The sequence below is a fragment of the Opisthocomus hoazin genome, chromosome Z (genome assembly GCF_030867145.1).
Source record: "Opisthocomus hoazin isolate bOpiHoa1 chromosome Z, bOpiHoa1.hap1, whole genome shotgun sequence".
Taxonomy (NCBI): domain Eukaryota; kingdom Metazoa; phylum Chordata; class Aves; order Opisthocomiformes; family Opisthocomidae; genus Opisthocomus; species Opisthocomus hoazin.
The window spans coordinates 33,963,939-33,977,342 of NC_134454.1; the positions used below are offsets into that span (position 1 = coordinate 33,963,939).

Consider the following 13,404-nt stretch of genomic DNA (forward strand, 5'->3'; position numbering starts at 1 on the left):
GGGTAGGCTGGAAGCTGAGATGTTGTGACCTAAAAGGACAATCTGCATGAAATTCTTGGAAGGTGAAAAGTTCTATATGCTTGGTTTTACCTGTTAGTGAGTGTGGAAGGTTTTCACTGCTGTCCTTGCCTGACTTTGAAAGCATGTGATTTAATTTCTTCCCCTTATCAGGATAGTTGCTCTCACTTTTTCTTCCTTGCCTTCCTGCTCTTGTGTATGGCTGCTGCTCCCGATGCGGCTTGTGTATACTTCGTACAACCCCTGCTGTCTTGCAATTCAAAACTGCCTTCGGTCTTGAGCAGAGCAGAACCAAAAGCAAAGCACATCATGGCCATGGAGCAACATTTCCTCATAGAGCAGCTTTGAAAGAACAACCTTGGTTTCTCACTTTGCTTAGCAGCTTTTGTTTCAGACCCTTTTGACCCATTTTTTTTTTTTCCAGGGCTTGAGAACTCATTGCCTTCTTTACTTAGTGTCTGTTGTATGGCTCGCTCTGTTCAGTGATTTCTGCTTGACCTTTCCAGTTTCTCTTGCTTCTTTCCGACCAGCCAGCCAAAGGCAGGTGTTGAACACGTTTAAGGCAGCAGGTTTCTAACGCGGGCACTGCTCAGCCAGCACATGTGCATCCCTGCAGCAGCATGAGGAATGATGGGAGGATGTACAGCTTGCTGGTAGAAGGCAGCTAATCTCAGAACCTGAAGGCTTTGCATAGGAGCGCCTGTGCCAGGGAATATTAAATATTACTCCACGTCCAGAAATAAAACTCTGCAGATACTATCCTGCTGAAAGGTATTTGTCTGTATCTTGCCTTCCAGTTGTTACCCGGAGAAGTCCTCAAGGCCAGCATGTAATTTTGCAAACATTTGATCACTTCTGTAAGTGACTGCATGCTGTACACATCTTGTCTTTTTTATTATGATGCTGTTCTATACTGTATATGTCCTTTCATGTCCAGGAGACTGAAACTGCTTAGAGAATAATAATTTTTGAACTTAAAGAACAGTTCTATTTTTAAATCAGTTTAATTTTATCCAGTTCCACCAAGAACCTGATGATTTTTAAAGGTAAAATATCTCACCAGATTCTAGGAACTGGGCAGCTTAAAGGAGCGGTTATGGAAGCTAAACCTTTACTGTCCAAGTTGCTGACTCAATTCCCATTCACATATTAGTGAGCAATGTTGCCATCTGACAGCTGCCTGCAGCTCACATCAAAATGAGATGGTGGTTCAAGTCCAGTCCTCGAGGCTGAAGGGAAACAGAAGGAAAGCAAAAAAAAAAAAAATGCCCTCTAATTTCTCCTGCAGTTTGGCACCCTGTGGGCACCCTTGGCTGCATGCCGAGAACAGAGATGGGAGATGCACACGTGGCGCGCTCTGCCGCACAGCCTCCCAGTCTCAGTGAGTACGGTCTCCCCGTCCTTCGTCCTTCACAGGTCAGGATGTGACTCATCTTCCAAGGTGCTTCTCAGCAGGGATGACCTAAATGGTAATCTTAAAATGTGGTGGGTGCTGGGTGCTTTTTTTTAGCTGAGGGATGTACACTTGGTGGCTCAATTTTATTTGAAAAGACTCATGTTGAAAGTCGTCTGTCATTTCTGCAAAAATGCATGCAGGTACTTTGGCATTCCTGAAAGTCCTTACATCTTCCAAGTGTAACACACTTCAGGGCTTTGCAGGAATAAGGAAATAAAACTCGACCTCTTAGATGAGTCAGCTCCTGTATTTGCAGAGGCAGTACCAGATTTGTAGATCGATACAGTGCTAACACGGTGCCATTGTAAGCCCACATGTGTTACCTTCAGAGCTTGCCTGTGATCAGAATATTGCTGATTTCATACCTTGATTTCAAGTTACTAAAAAGCTGCTTAGGCCCTCTGGGAGATAAGAAGATTGGAAACGAATGATTGGAATGGGCAACACAGGGAAAATAATCAAGGATGCCAGAGTTTCAGGAAACAGAAACTCCCTTGGGAAAATGTCTTTTCAATCACTGAGAGTTACAGCAGCCCACTGATAACCCCAGGGCCAGGATGAGACATTAGATTAAACCCATAAGGCGTGGTAGATGGCACAACCTGGCTGATTTAATGAGCTGCTTCAATAGGTATTATAACTGATGTGAATTAATCTCTTCACTGCATGACTGGATCTCATTGTTAGAAGTCAGACTGCCAGGTCTGGCAGACGGTGCAGCCTGGAAGATCAGCTCAGTAGGCAAGGCTAAGCCATTGGAAAGCATATTTTCTTAGGCAGAGATGTGGTTCTACCTGCTGCTTAAATACTGATCTGTTAACTCTAATTCGTGAGGTTGTTAGGGGTTGCTGCCCAGTCTTCAGAGACAAACAGAATTAGAGTTTGTTATGCAGTTGATCTCCTCTGGGTGAAAAAACAGAGCAGAAAACCCCACCTCACATGGAGTTTGCCCATCTCGTCACTCCCGTGTCCTCACAAGTTTTATTTAGAGATACACAATTCACATGCCAGCTGTCCCTTGCGAATGGTTAGTGGCAAATGCGACTCACCCCAGATAAGCACTCTTGATATTTCCTTCTTATGATAGCTCTGCCCTCACACAGGAGAAGCCAAACATGGCACCTCTCCTGCGCACAGGAGGATTTGGGAGCAGAGGGATCTGCAGTCAGTGTTGGAAAGGAGAGGTGTGGCATGAGACCAAGAAGTGAAGGACATGCCTTTTTATTCGACTTACAGTCCTACTATCACATCAACAGAGCATGATGAAAGGGTAAAAAAGGCAAGGGGGTTGATTTTTGCACTGTCATTTCAGACTGTTCAGGAAACTGAACATATTTTATAAAATACGTCTGTGTAGGCAGTTCAGCATGTTGGAATATGTTGGGCTTGGTGAGTGCTAAGAGAGACCTTCTTGATTCTTTGTTGCCTTTGTTCTCTTTATAAAGTAATTGATGAGCTTGTCTTTGAACAGTGAAGCTCACCTAACAATGTTGCAGCATTTAGACAGCTTTGTTGCCAGTTGCCTTTTTTCACGATAAATAGGAGGATATGAAGTAGATTGACTGATGCATAACGCTTAGGGTGAGGCACCAAAAGCAAGTCAAGAACGCAAACTGGAGACCTGAGTTGCTGATTATACTTCATATGTCAAATGTTCTTCTCAAAACCAACAGGCAGTAGACATGAACAGGAAAAATGTTTGTACTCTCGCACCATGCACAGGTTAAATTCTGTGTTGGTCTCTTCCTCTTCACATATTCTGTTTAATAAAGGCCATTGTTTAAGGTTAATTAGATTAGTTTCACACATCTTGGAAGCCATGGAAAGATGAACATCAGCAAACAGATGGGATGCTCAGGAGAACCTCACTTTCTATTTCTGGCTTTGAGGTTGCCCCATGCCAGTGATGTCTCTCTGTCTTATGTTCCATCTGAAAAAATCATTAATTAAAATCACTTTTTGGATAAAAGCTTTTGTCTCAGAAGACATAAGACCTCCACACTGTGTCTGTGCAAGGAGAAGTCGATGATCTTTGCCTGTCACAATATAACCCTGTTGCCCTACAGCTTCTGTACGTGCAATGCTGGGCAGAATCAGGGAGAAAAAGTACAGATGATGTCCCAGACTCAGACTGTGGTTAACACATATTTTCCCACCACTGCTTGAACTGAAATCATTGATAGATTTTGGACTTAGAATTGGTCTGGTGTAGCAAGATCCCCTTATAGCTCTTGCCCTTGGATGTCTGTATTCTCATGCCGCATAAATGCACTGATGGTTTATGTCTGATTCACATTTTTAAGGAACTCCCAAGAAATTAGAGAAGACAGCAGTAATTCATTGAGCTGCCTGCTGTAAGCCAGCTGAGGCTGGCCCAGGAGTGAAAATCAAGACAACTGACCATCCAGTAAAAATTAGATGGGCTGGGATGTGGTGGGAAACCTAGCCAGCCAATTTAAACTAAATACCTAACTCTTAGATGGCTTATGTTATGAGACACGAGGCCTGTCTTTGTTCTCATATGTTGGCCGAATCAGTTTCATACCAGCGTGATTCAACTTATCCATGCAAGTGTGCGAGGAGAATGAGGTCTTTAAATAGTTAAAGATTTGTAAACATGGAGCATAAAATAGGACCTGTCTTGTGGCTTTTAATTGCCATGTTAGTGCTGTGTGCTGCTTTTATGCCTCATTCAGGGCTTTTAATAGCAGTAAAATACAACATCAGCTCTGTTAAGAGTGAGGCTAAATATGATGACTGCTACACTGTAGACTAAGAGTTTGTGGCCTCCGTCCTTCTTACTTGCACTTCAAAACTTTTACTTTACTATTGTCAAAGGAACATTGTGTGAACTTAGCAAAAACCTGACTTCAATTTGAGTTTTTAAACTTGTGGCAAGGTGCGCTTAAACTTATTATAAATGCAGCAAAGTAAGGAACAGGATTTTTCTAATTCTTTTCAAAGACATGACTTTGTGTGCTGACCTGATCATGTCAGGAAAGAGAGTCAAACTTGAGCTGGTGTAGGTGGCCTCATTTTCTCACAGGCAAGTGGTTTCAGAAGTCTCTACTGGTGCACCTTGTCCCCCTGCAGGGACTGGAGACGTGCCTGAGTTGATGCTGACAGTTCTCTACATTCATATGCATACCTTCAGTCTTACTCTTTCTTTGTTTGGGCCTTTCACACAACACTAGCAGGGACAAGCATTTCTTTTACTGAAAAATGTGATCGTGAAAACATAAATTATCAGCAGGCTGCAGGCATAGCTTGCTTTAAAACGAATAATAGCTCACTTTTATTTAGCACTTGACATTGTCCATTTAATTAAGCACTGAAGTTTTATACAGGTTTCTAAATTGTCACAGTTTCATTGTCTGACTTCAACACCAAAAACCAACAGAGGTGAGCTATGTTTAACTCAAAAGAAGCAATAAAAGAACACAGGCTTGTTAAGCAATAATAGAGGAATCCTACCAAGCTATTTCTAAAATTGCTTCCTGAACTAGAAGTATGCATTCTTCAGATGAATATTGGGTACTGTTTTCCCAGAAGGAGCCAGTTAGTGTGTACTATCAACATTAATGTGGCTGAGAGAGATATGTTGGCCAATGACAGACTGCAGTGAGTGAAGTAATTTTGAGATGTAGCTGTGTATCTTTCTTCCTGTTGGATAAAGACTTCCTAATCTGAAATTATCTAAAGAAAAATTGACAGAGCAATCAAAATACTTATTCACAGACTAACTGTGAGTCAGTATTGCACAACCAGGTATTTAGATGAAAGTCTACTGAGATCTGTGTGAAGAAGTTGTGTTTTCCTGACCTTTTACTATTTTGAGAAAATTGAAAATTATATTTACTATCCATTCAAATAGAAAGTTAATGATGTGAGATACAACCACTTTATAAAGCATATTACGTTACATATTTGTATATACTTTGTGCTAATACATATTAATATGCATGTTGTATCTGGAAAAGTAATGAAATAGCTGTTTCTGAATTCTCAACTCTGTGCTAACATTTGTTGTAAAAACTTTCTTTTTATCCAGAAACAAAATTTCCTGTGCAGTATTTTTTTTTTTTTCCTGGAAGGAAGAATTAATGGACCATTCAGAAAGAAACAATCACTGCGAAGAAGGATGCAAATCAATCATCTGTGAGTGCCTGATGTCCCGGTGCAGTCACTTGTGCTGGGCAGCCTGCGGGGATGGAAGAATACCCCTCTCTGCCGACCTGCTTCGTCCCGAGGAAGGCAGTTTGCCATTGCCTGCCAGGAGGAGTGTCTCTCCTATCCCACCCCTCAGACCAGGATTATCCCTCTGTCCATCTTGCTCTCCAGCGTACGCCAGGTTCATGAAGAAAGACAAGGAAAATGTTAGAGGAGAGGACTCACCAGGGGTGGAGAAAGCACCTGGAGAGACCAGGGACTGACAGAAATGTCAATGGCTGTAATAACCACCTCACATTCACAGATGACTTAAAAGGAATGCAGAACAAGTATTTGCAAAAGACGAAATTTGCTCCTTTCTCCGTGAAGTGCAGGTGAGCTGGCAGTTCCAAAAAAAATCTACAGAAGTTCTGAAAGGAAATGAAAAATTTGTCAGTGGGTTTGAGAATATGGTTAGACTGGTCTTGGGACAGCAGGACGACTCTCCTGCTACAGACTGCTGGGGCAGGAGCAAGACCTGCATAAGCTGTGATAAGCTGACCCTGCTCCAATTCTATTGGGCCCACTCCTGTGAGAGCTGGATGGCATGATCATGAGCGGTTCTCTCCCAGACACATGTAATGCAAAGAGCTTCTCTGCAGAAAGAGGCAGATGACTGCAGATTTCAAGGGAACAAATTTATTTCTTTGCTATTCCAGCTTATTGTAGTGGTAGCCATTAAATAACTATGGCCTCAGGTTTTTAACCATCAGACTCATCACCTTTCAGTCTGGGGCAGTCCACTGTGATACTACAGGGTTTTTTTCTGTTAATCTCTTCACTCCTCCACTGTCATCCATTTGTAGCCCACCATTCCCATCACAGCTGTGGCTGTCTTTGCATAGTTTCAAAAATCTTTAGTAAAAAGTATACATTAGCTGTTTTTTCAAAGGCTCTTTAAAACCCTGTCTGGCCTGAAAAGTTGCCCTGGCCCAGGGCCCTCAGGAGGACTGCAGTCAGGTGCAGGCTCTCAGCTGGCTTGTGAGCACAGCCAACTTTCTTACCAGTTCTTCTCTCCTCAGCTCCTGCTCAGGGAATCAGGCACAACTGCATTTCCCTTCACTTGTTCTTTCTGCAGCAGTTCTGTGTAAGACTGTAAACTCCACTGGGAACAACTATCAAGGTCGTAGTGAGCTTAGTGTCTGCCACTGATCTGAAACCTACTGCAGATGTTTACACAGAGCATGATTTTTTACATAGCTTTCTTTCAATAACCTTAACAGGATTATTTGCCCCAAGTCACGGTAAGTGGTTTATATGGATCTGGGATTTAAGCTCCTAGTGGAGGTCTCCTTTTCAACTCCTTCCCCTTTTCCCGTGCTACAGATTTCTACCTGCTGTGACATGTATTGTCCACCCACAGTTACACCTGAAAAATGACAATAGAGAAGACAGAGTGTGTTGTCCTGTGCTTGAGAGCCTTTGTAGAAATGTGGAGTGACAGCAGGATGATTGCAGCTGATGAAAAATTATAAGGTATTGTTATCAGGCTGCATAGCTAGCAAATTATTTCTATACTTTGGGTTTAAATCTTCTTTCCTTTTGGGGTCTGTTGCTGACACTGAGCTTTTCGTTCATGATGAAAAACAGTATTTGGTCTTAAATACAGTTCACTTCATTATTTTAGTAATTTTGATTACTTTGCTACTAGAGTCAGCACAAGGATAGAGTCAAAATATTATTTGGAATAGAGGACTAAGAAAGTAACTCTACCAAAAAAATAGTATGTTCATTAAAAAATATATTGTGGTATTGACTGTAATCAGTAACACCCAAAGTGTGAAGGAAATAAACTCTGTGCCTGTCTGCTGGCAATTTTGTGCTTTCAGCTGCTGTTATCATTTCAAAATAATCCTCATCTGAGTGGAAGAGAATTCCTTCTGCTTTTCCTCGAAGTGACTGTTGTCCTCCTGTTCTTCAGTGTGATGTGTGCCACGGAGGAAGAAACTAAAGGAACTTACTGAATGCGTTTTCCCATTTTACCAAGTCCAGAAATCACTTTCAGAGCAATCCTGTATAGTCATGAAGCTGTACGGGGTTAAAAGATTATTGTGACATTATTATTAGAAATTGTTGCAGCAACAACTTGCCAAATGAACCGTTAAAAGCAAACCAGACTCACTGAACCACAATAAAATTCATTAAAGGCTGCTCGGGGCAAAATACAGTCTTTGAAGGTCTTTATCTTTTTAACCATTCATCTCTTCCAGTGTCTGTGGCAGAGCTCAGCACCCCTCTTTTTATCTCATTTAACTGTAAATAGCCATATCAAATACTGCAACTTCCTTTTTGTGACACGCTGGTTGGTGGTGTGTTAAATCGGACAATCTACTGACATGCAGAAACATGAATTGCGGGGGGGGTGTGTGTGCAAAAATGCCTTTTTACTGTTAAAGAAAAGGATATGTCCCTTCTGCTCTGGGAACTCTGCTTGCGTCACTTTGGCTGTTGCTTTCCTCCATGAACTCTGAGCACCTCTTTTGTGGTTGTTGACTGGAGGCTGAAGTTTCAGAGATGCTAAACCATTTTTAATTCAGATGACAAAAAAGGAGGTCCAAAACTGATTCCTGTATACGAGGACCCACAATTAGAGCCCACTGTGCAAAGTAGGAGCAGTAGCTTGCCCGTACCTTAGAGCATGTGCCAACACTGCCGTCTGGCTTCTGCAAAGGTTTTGTACGCTTTTGCTTTGCTTTAGCTGCTCGCGTTCATGCGTTATGCAGCTTTGTCAAGACCCCAGTGGCGAGCCAAGGTCCTGTAGCATTGACTTCTCAGGTATGTGTGTTCCCTTCCACAGGAACATTTGAAGTGGTCGCATCGTGGGAGGAGTGAGGGCAGACGGCTGCAGCAAACAGTAGAGGAGACCTGAAGTGGGAATGCAGCAAGAAAACTCCCAGCCGTTTCTGCAGACAGGGAACTAAAACCTGTCTGTCTAAACTCTTGGGGGATTTTTGGCAGCACCACAACTCAGACAAACTGGTCCAAGGTCTGTTCAGCATTTCTAATCACAAAGCACTGGTAATGTCCTTGGACAGGGTCATCTGACATGTCACCCTTCTTTGGGCTCAGTGTTGTCTTCCGCTTTTTTGCATCTCTCTCTTATGCTTCCATGTCTCATAGCATGCATACATCTCTTTTCCTCTTTCACCACAAAATTTGTAGCTTTTGGTTCTTGGTCTGTGGTGACCTGGGAGCTACTTGTAACCTGAAGTGCTGTCTTTAGGTTTACATGCATTTTATGTCTGGTCACCACTGGGATTTCAAGAGATTGTTAGGTTTCCATTTACCATGAACTTGTGTGTATTTAGCAAAATCTGTATTTATACAGCTTTTAGGTTACAGGTAGTATTTCATAAATACTAGAGAGGGTAATGAAAGTATATAATTATTATTAAGCAAGCAGAGGGCTCTATTAAACTATAGTTTGAACTTAAGTAATTCCTCCATTTTCAAACAGCATTTAATGCAGAATGAAGCAATTATGTTCCAGCTTCCTTGCTGGTGTAACTTGGGAGAAATTGATTATCATCAGTAAGTTAAAGTGGTTTAAAGCAGAATTTAGTTCACAGTTGCCTGGGTAATGATTTTGTTTCTGCTTTTGACTGTTTTCAATAGCCTTCGTTAAATAACTCAGCTACAACATTAGGTATCCTTAGATATTCTTACCAACCTTATAATTAACATGTATCCATGGGTACTGCCTCATGTTAGTGAGGCAAGGTCGTGTTTGAAGGAGAATCTTTTGTGTCTGTTGAAGCAGCTGTTAGTGTGGCTGCATACCTGGCTGAATCAATTAATCATTTCATTAAACAAAAGTCCTCTTAGCTATGCTAATCAAAAGCATGCTGATCACAATTTTTCCAAACAACCCCCTGAAACCTAAACAAACAAAACACTTCAAGACTAATAAACCAGGCATGCTCTGATAAATAAGCTATGCTTTATTAAAAAGGATTAAAATGGAAAACAAAGATCCGAGGGGGATTTCATCTGAATTATGAATATATTCCTTTAGGGTTGATAGCATTGGCAAAATAGCGATCTCTGGTGATCTCTCTGAATGGCTAATGCTGCCTAAACATTGTTATTTGCTGTGCCATTTGAATGTGACAGGAAACTCACACTTTCTGCTCTGCCCTGCATCTTTGTGGGCAAGGCGAGGGTGGTGGATGTTGAGCACTGTGAAAAAAAGACCTCGCGACACCCCAGAAGCAAGCTGAGGGGGTCTGCATGTGCTTCTTGACTCCCGCGAGCAAGCAGATGAGCACAAGCTGAACAGAGGGTTTGAGAAGGAAAAGGAGGTGGCACATGTAACATAGGTGACAACACTGTAAGTGAGCAGTTTCAGAAGCAGCATCTTCAGTGAGAGGTAGCTCAGTGTGTTACAAAATGAGAAACTGGCATCAAAACTGCATAGGAAGTAAATTTTTAATGCTGCTATTGACGATACACTGAGCTTGTATTTTCTTGTTTCTAATGACCAGGTATCTACTAAAGACCTTCTTAAACTACTTTCAGCCCGTGTCTGAGGAGCTTGATCCTGGACAATGATCCTTATCACCTTGTCTTCAAGACAATGCATAAAGTCGGGGCAGAAGAATCGGAGTGAAGATCTACTCCAATGTGGAAAACTGAGCTGAATCTAAACCTCAAGTTTCTGGGATTTCTCTGGTGACCTGGAGCTCTTTAGCATATGTTTTGTGATGATATGAGTGGCACAACACAGAGCCTTTTCTTGCTGAGGTGGCAGTTTCAAATCCTTGGGATGCACATGATTTTAATTCTTGCTTTCCTGAAAGAGCTACTCTTACTGGGCAAGTAGCAGAAGCAAGCAGAAAGGTGAGCTGCAGAGACAGAAACTGCAAGCTGTGTCCTCCCCACTAGACTTGAAGGAGGAATTTCCCAGCTTCTATGGGGTCTTTGATCCCGCTCCCATGTTACCTGGGATAAAAAAGCTTCTTCTTGCTGCTGCCATCATCCTGACATGGCTTCAGGCAAACGACAGGATGTGGAGCTGAGGATGCTTCCTAGATCCTTGACACTGACTCTGGCATGGTGCTGTGATAGCAGCACAGGAGAGAGAATAGGGAGAACAGACAGGGCAGGGCCGAGAAGAAAATGCTCTTGAGGCTCTCAGTTCTCTTAATACCTGCAGAAACATCACACAGCTTTTTCAGTTAGCTAAGGACCATGCCAGAAAAAGGGTGAGTTCTCTTTCTGCCTCCTTGCTGTCGCTGTGCATGGTCCTAGTCAGCAGCAGGGACATTCTCGGGCATTTTGTCTCTGTGGTGAGCCATCGTAGGCTCTGCCTTTGACTTCCAGGAACCAGAGACAACGGGCAAGTCTTGGTCCTCTGGGAGCTGTTGGAGAGGCACCCCTGAACACGCTGAGCAGCAGCTAACCTGAGGGGAAAGAAATTCAGCCAGTGCTGCCGCTTCCCCGCATCCTGGCACGGCCCCAGCCCGGGGCGCTTGGGTGCCTGGGGGCGATGCTGGAGGAGTCTTTTGCCATCTCGCAGCAGCTCACAGATAAACCAGCCCTGCGCAGTCACCAACACTCGTTACCCAGAAGGAACAAAGCCAGAATGGTGATTTCCTTCACGGTGGCTGCACAATGGTGCCTAGAAGGTTTGCAGCAGAGCAGGGCGACCCGAAGCCCTGCAGTGGCCGATACCTGCCCACTTGCATCTCCAGGTGTGTGCCAGTGGTGGCACCTGAAGCTGACGGTGAGAAGCCACAGCCTGGAGCAGGCCGGTGGTCAGAGCGGTTCTGACATGGCCGGCCAGCCCTGTGCCCCTCACTCCTGCTCACTGCTGGAGGTGCTGCCCAGCGGGCTGGGAGAAGGACAAGGTGACTGTGCCTGGCAATGTCTTGAACACAACCATGAAGACAGCAGCGCACCGAAGCTGAGCTCTTACTGCGTGGACAGCAGTAACAGCCACTCAGCTTTGGCTCAGAGAGAAAGTCGGTGGCGGGGCGGCAAGCCTCTCTGTCAGCACAGAAACCTTCGTAGGGGCACTGCCGGGGTCTGTGACAATTGTCGTGCATCTGCGGGGTGATGCAGCTAACACGGGAGGTGCTAAAACTCAGGAACTGAATGGTCTGAGGGTCCCACTGCCAACAGCGTGGGCATGGCCGGTGCCGTCGCTGCTGCTCAGGATGTGACGCTGAGGCCCCTCCACACTTCCGCTCCCACAAAGCTGTTGGTGGGGAAGAACCCTGTGGCTGGCCAAGGGACCCCAGAGGACCCGACGGCCCAGGACACAGGGCCAGGCCTCGCCAGGGGGAGGCTTCACCCCAGCTTCAAGAGGTCTGCGGGTGGGATCGGGTGCTGCTGGCCAGTGCGGGCCATGGGAGAGAAGCCACAAGACTTCTGCTCTTCCCAGTACCCCAGAACAGATCCATTTAACTTCCAGAGCAGCTGCTGCTTGGCTCGTAAGTGAAAATCCCTCTGTGAAGAGCTGGGGTCACCTTCCATCTCCTCATGTCGGTGCCTCCGGAAGCTCCAGAGATGGACTCTGGGAGTGGATCCCACCTCGCCCAAGAGCCAACACACCCACACAGCATTTAGGACAAGCAGCACCGTTATGGACATGGATCGCTGCTGTTGTGCCAGTGATGGGAGTGGGTCAGGGTCTTGGTGCTGGCAAAGGGCACAAGTGACAGTGTGGGACTCAGCCCCAGCCGCTGGGACAGGACCAGTATGTGTTCCCCCAGTGCAGCTACTGGGGGAGCCGGGGTGAGTAACGCGAGTGAGTCCTGGCACCAGCACGCGAAGCAGGGCTGCAGGCTACAGCCCATGAGCCTGGTGCTGCATGCTGGGGAGCCGGCATGGTTGCATCTCCCCCAGACACCAGGGAAAAGGCGAGGACGTCACTCCTGACACCTGGAGCTGGGCCAGGTGGCGAGCAGGGTACGGGGCACAGGCCCACGGCGGTGCCGGGGGAGCCCTGCGGGTGCGGAGCACCTGTTGGTAAGCGCGGCAGCGCATGGGTGTTCGCTCGAGGCTGGGCCCGCTGCCGCGCACGGGTGAGCGTGGTGAGAGCAGCCAGGCGGACAGCAGGGCCGCGCGGGCGCTCAGGCGCCCGGTGAAGGCACGTGGGCTTTCGCTCGCCAACGGCAGTCCGCGCCGGTTGCCGAGGAGCCAAGGCACCGTGCTCACGCTCGCTGCCTGTCCCGGGGTGCGACGCACGGCTGCTGCGGCGGGCGGCGCCTTCTCTGCGGCTTTCTGCCCCTCGCCGACGCCCGCTAGGACACATCAGCGAGAGAGATCCTCCTCCCAACGGCTGCTCACGCTTTATTTGCCTTCTCCTTCCTAAAGGCTACGCACGCTCCGTATGCCCAGCCGGCCACAGGGCTCCTCCGGCCTCCTGACGGACCCCGGCTGCCCTCGGAGGCGCGGCCGAGCTACCGCCGGCGTCCCGGGGGCTGTGCCGCGGCCTAGGGCAGCCCCCGGGCCGGGGCTCTCCAGCACCGCCGGCGGCCGCCCGTGGCCCGCGGAGGAAGAAACCCCAGCCAAGCAGCACCACGGAGGCCACCACCTGCGGGGCGAAGCGCATGGGCGGCGGCACCCCGAGCCCCTCCGCTCCCCGTCACCCGCCCGCGGGCCCGCCCTCCGGCCTCCCTCGGCCGCCCAGCCGACCCCTGCAGGCACCAGAAAGGACGCGACACCCTCCGCCCTCGCCCTCCTCCTCCCCCCGGCCTCTTCCGCCCGCCGCCAAG

The 13,404-nt window shown here is 46.6% G+C and overlaps 1 long non-coding RNA gene across 1 annotated transcript; it reads left to right on the top strand.

The window, feature by feature from the left end:
• The first annotated feature begins 5,531 nt into the window (after window positions 1–5,531).
• LOC142358887 (uncharacterized) lies at window positions 5,532–10,530 on the top strand. The gene is made up of 4 exons (XR_012761927.1): window positions 5,532–6,018; window positions 7,010–7,159; window positions 8,481–8,669; window positions 10,168–10,530. It is a non-coding gene; the product is annotated as an uncharacterized LOC142358887 (long non-coding RNA).
• The last annotated feature ends 2,874 nt before the right edge of the window (window positions 10,531–13,404 follow it).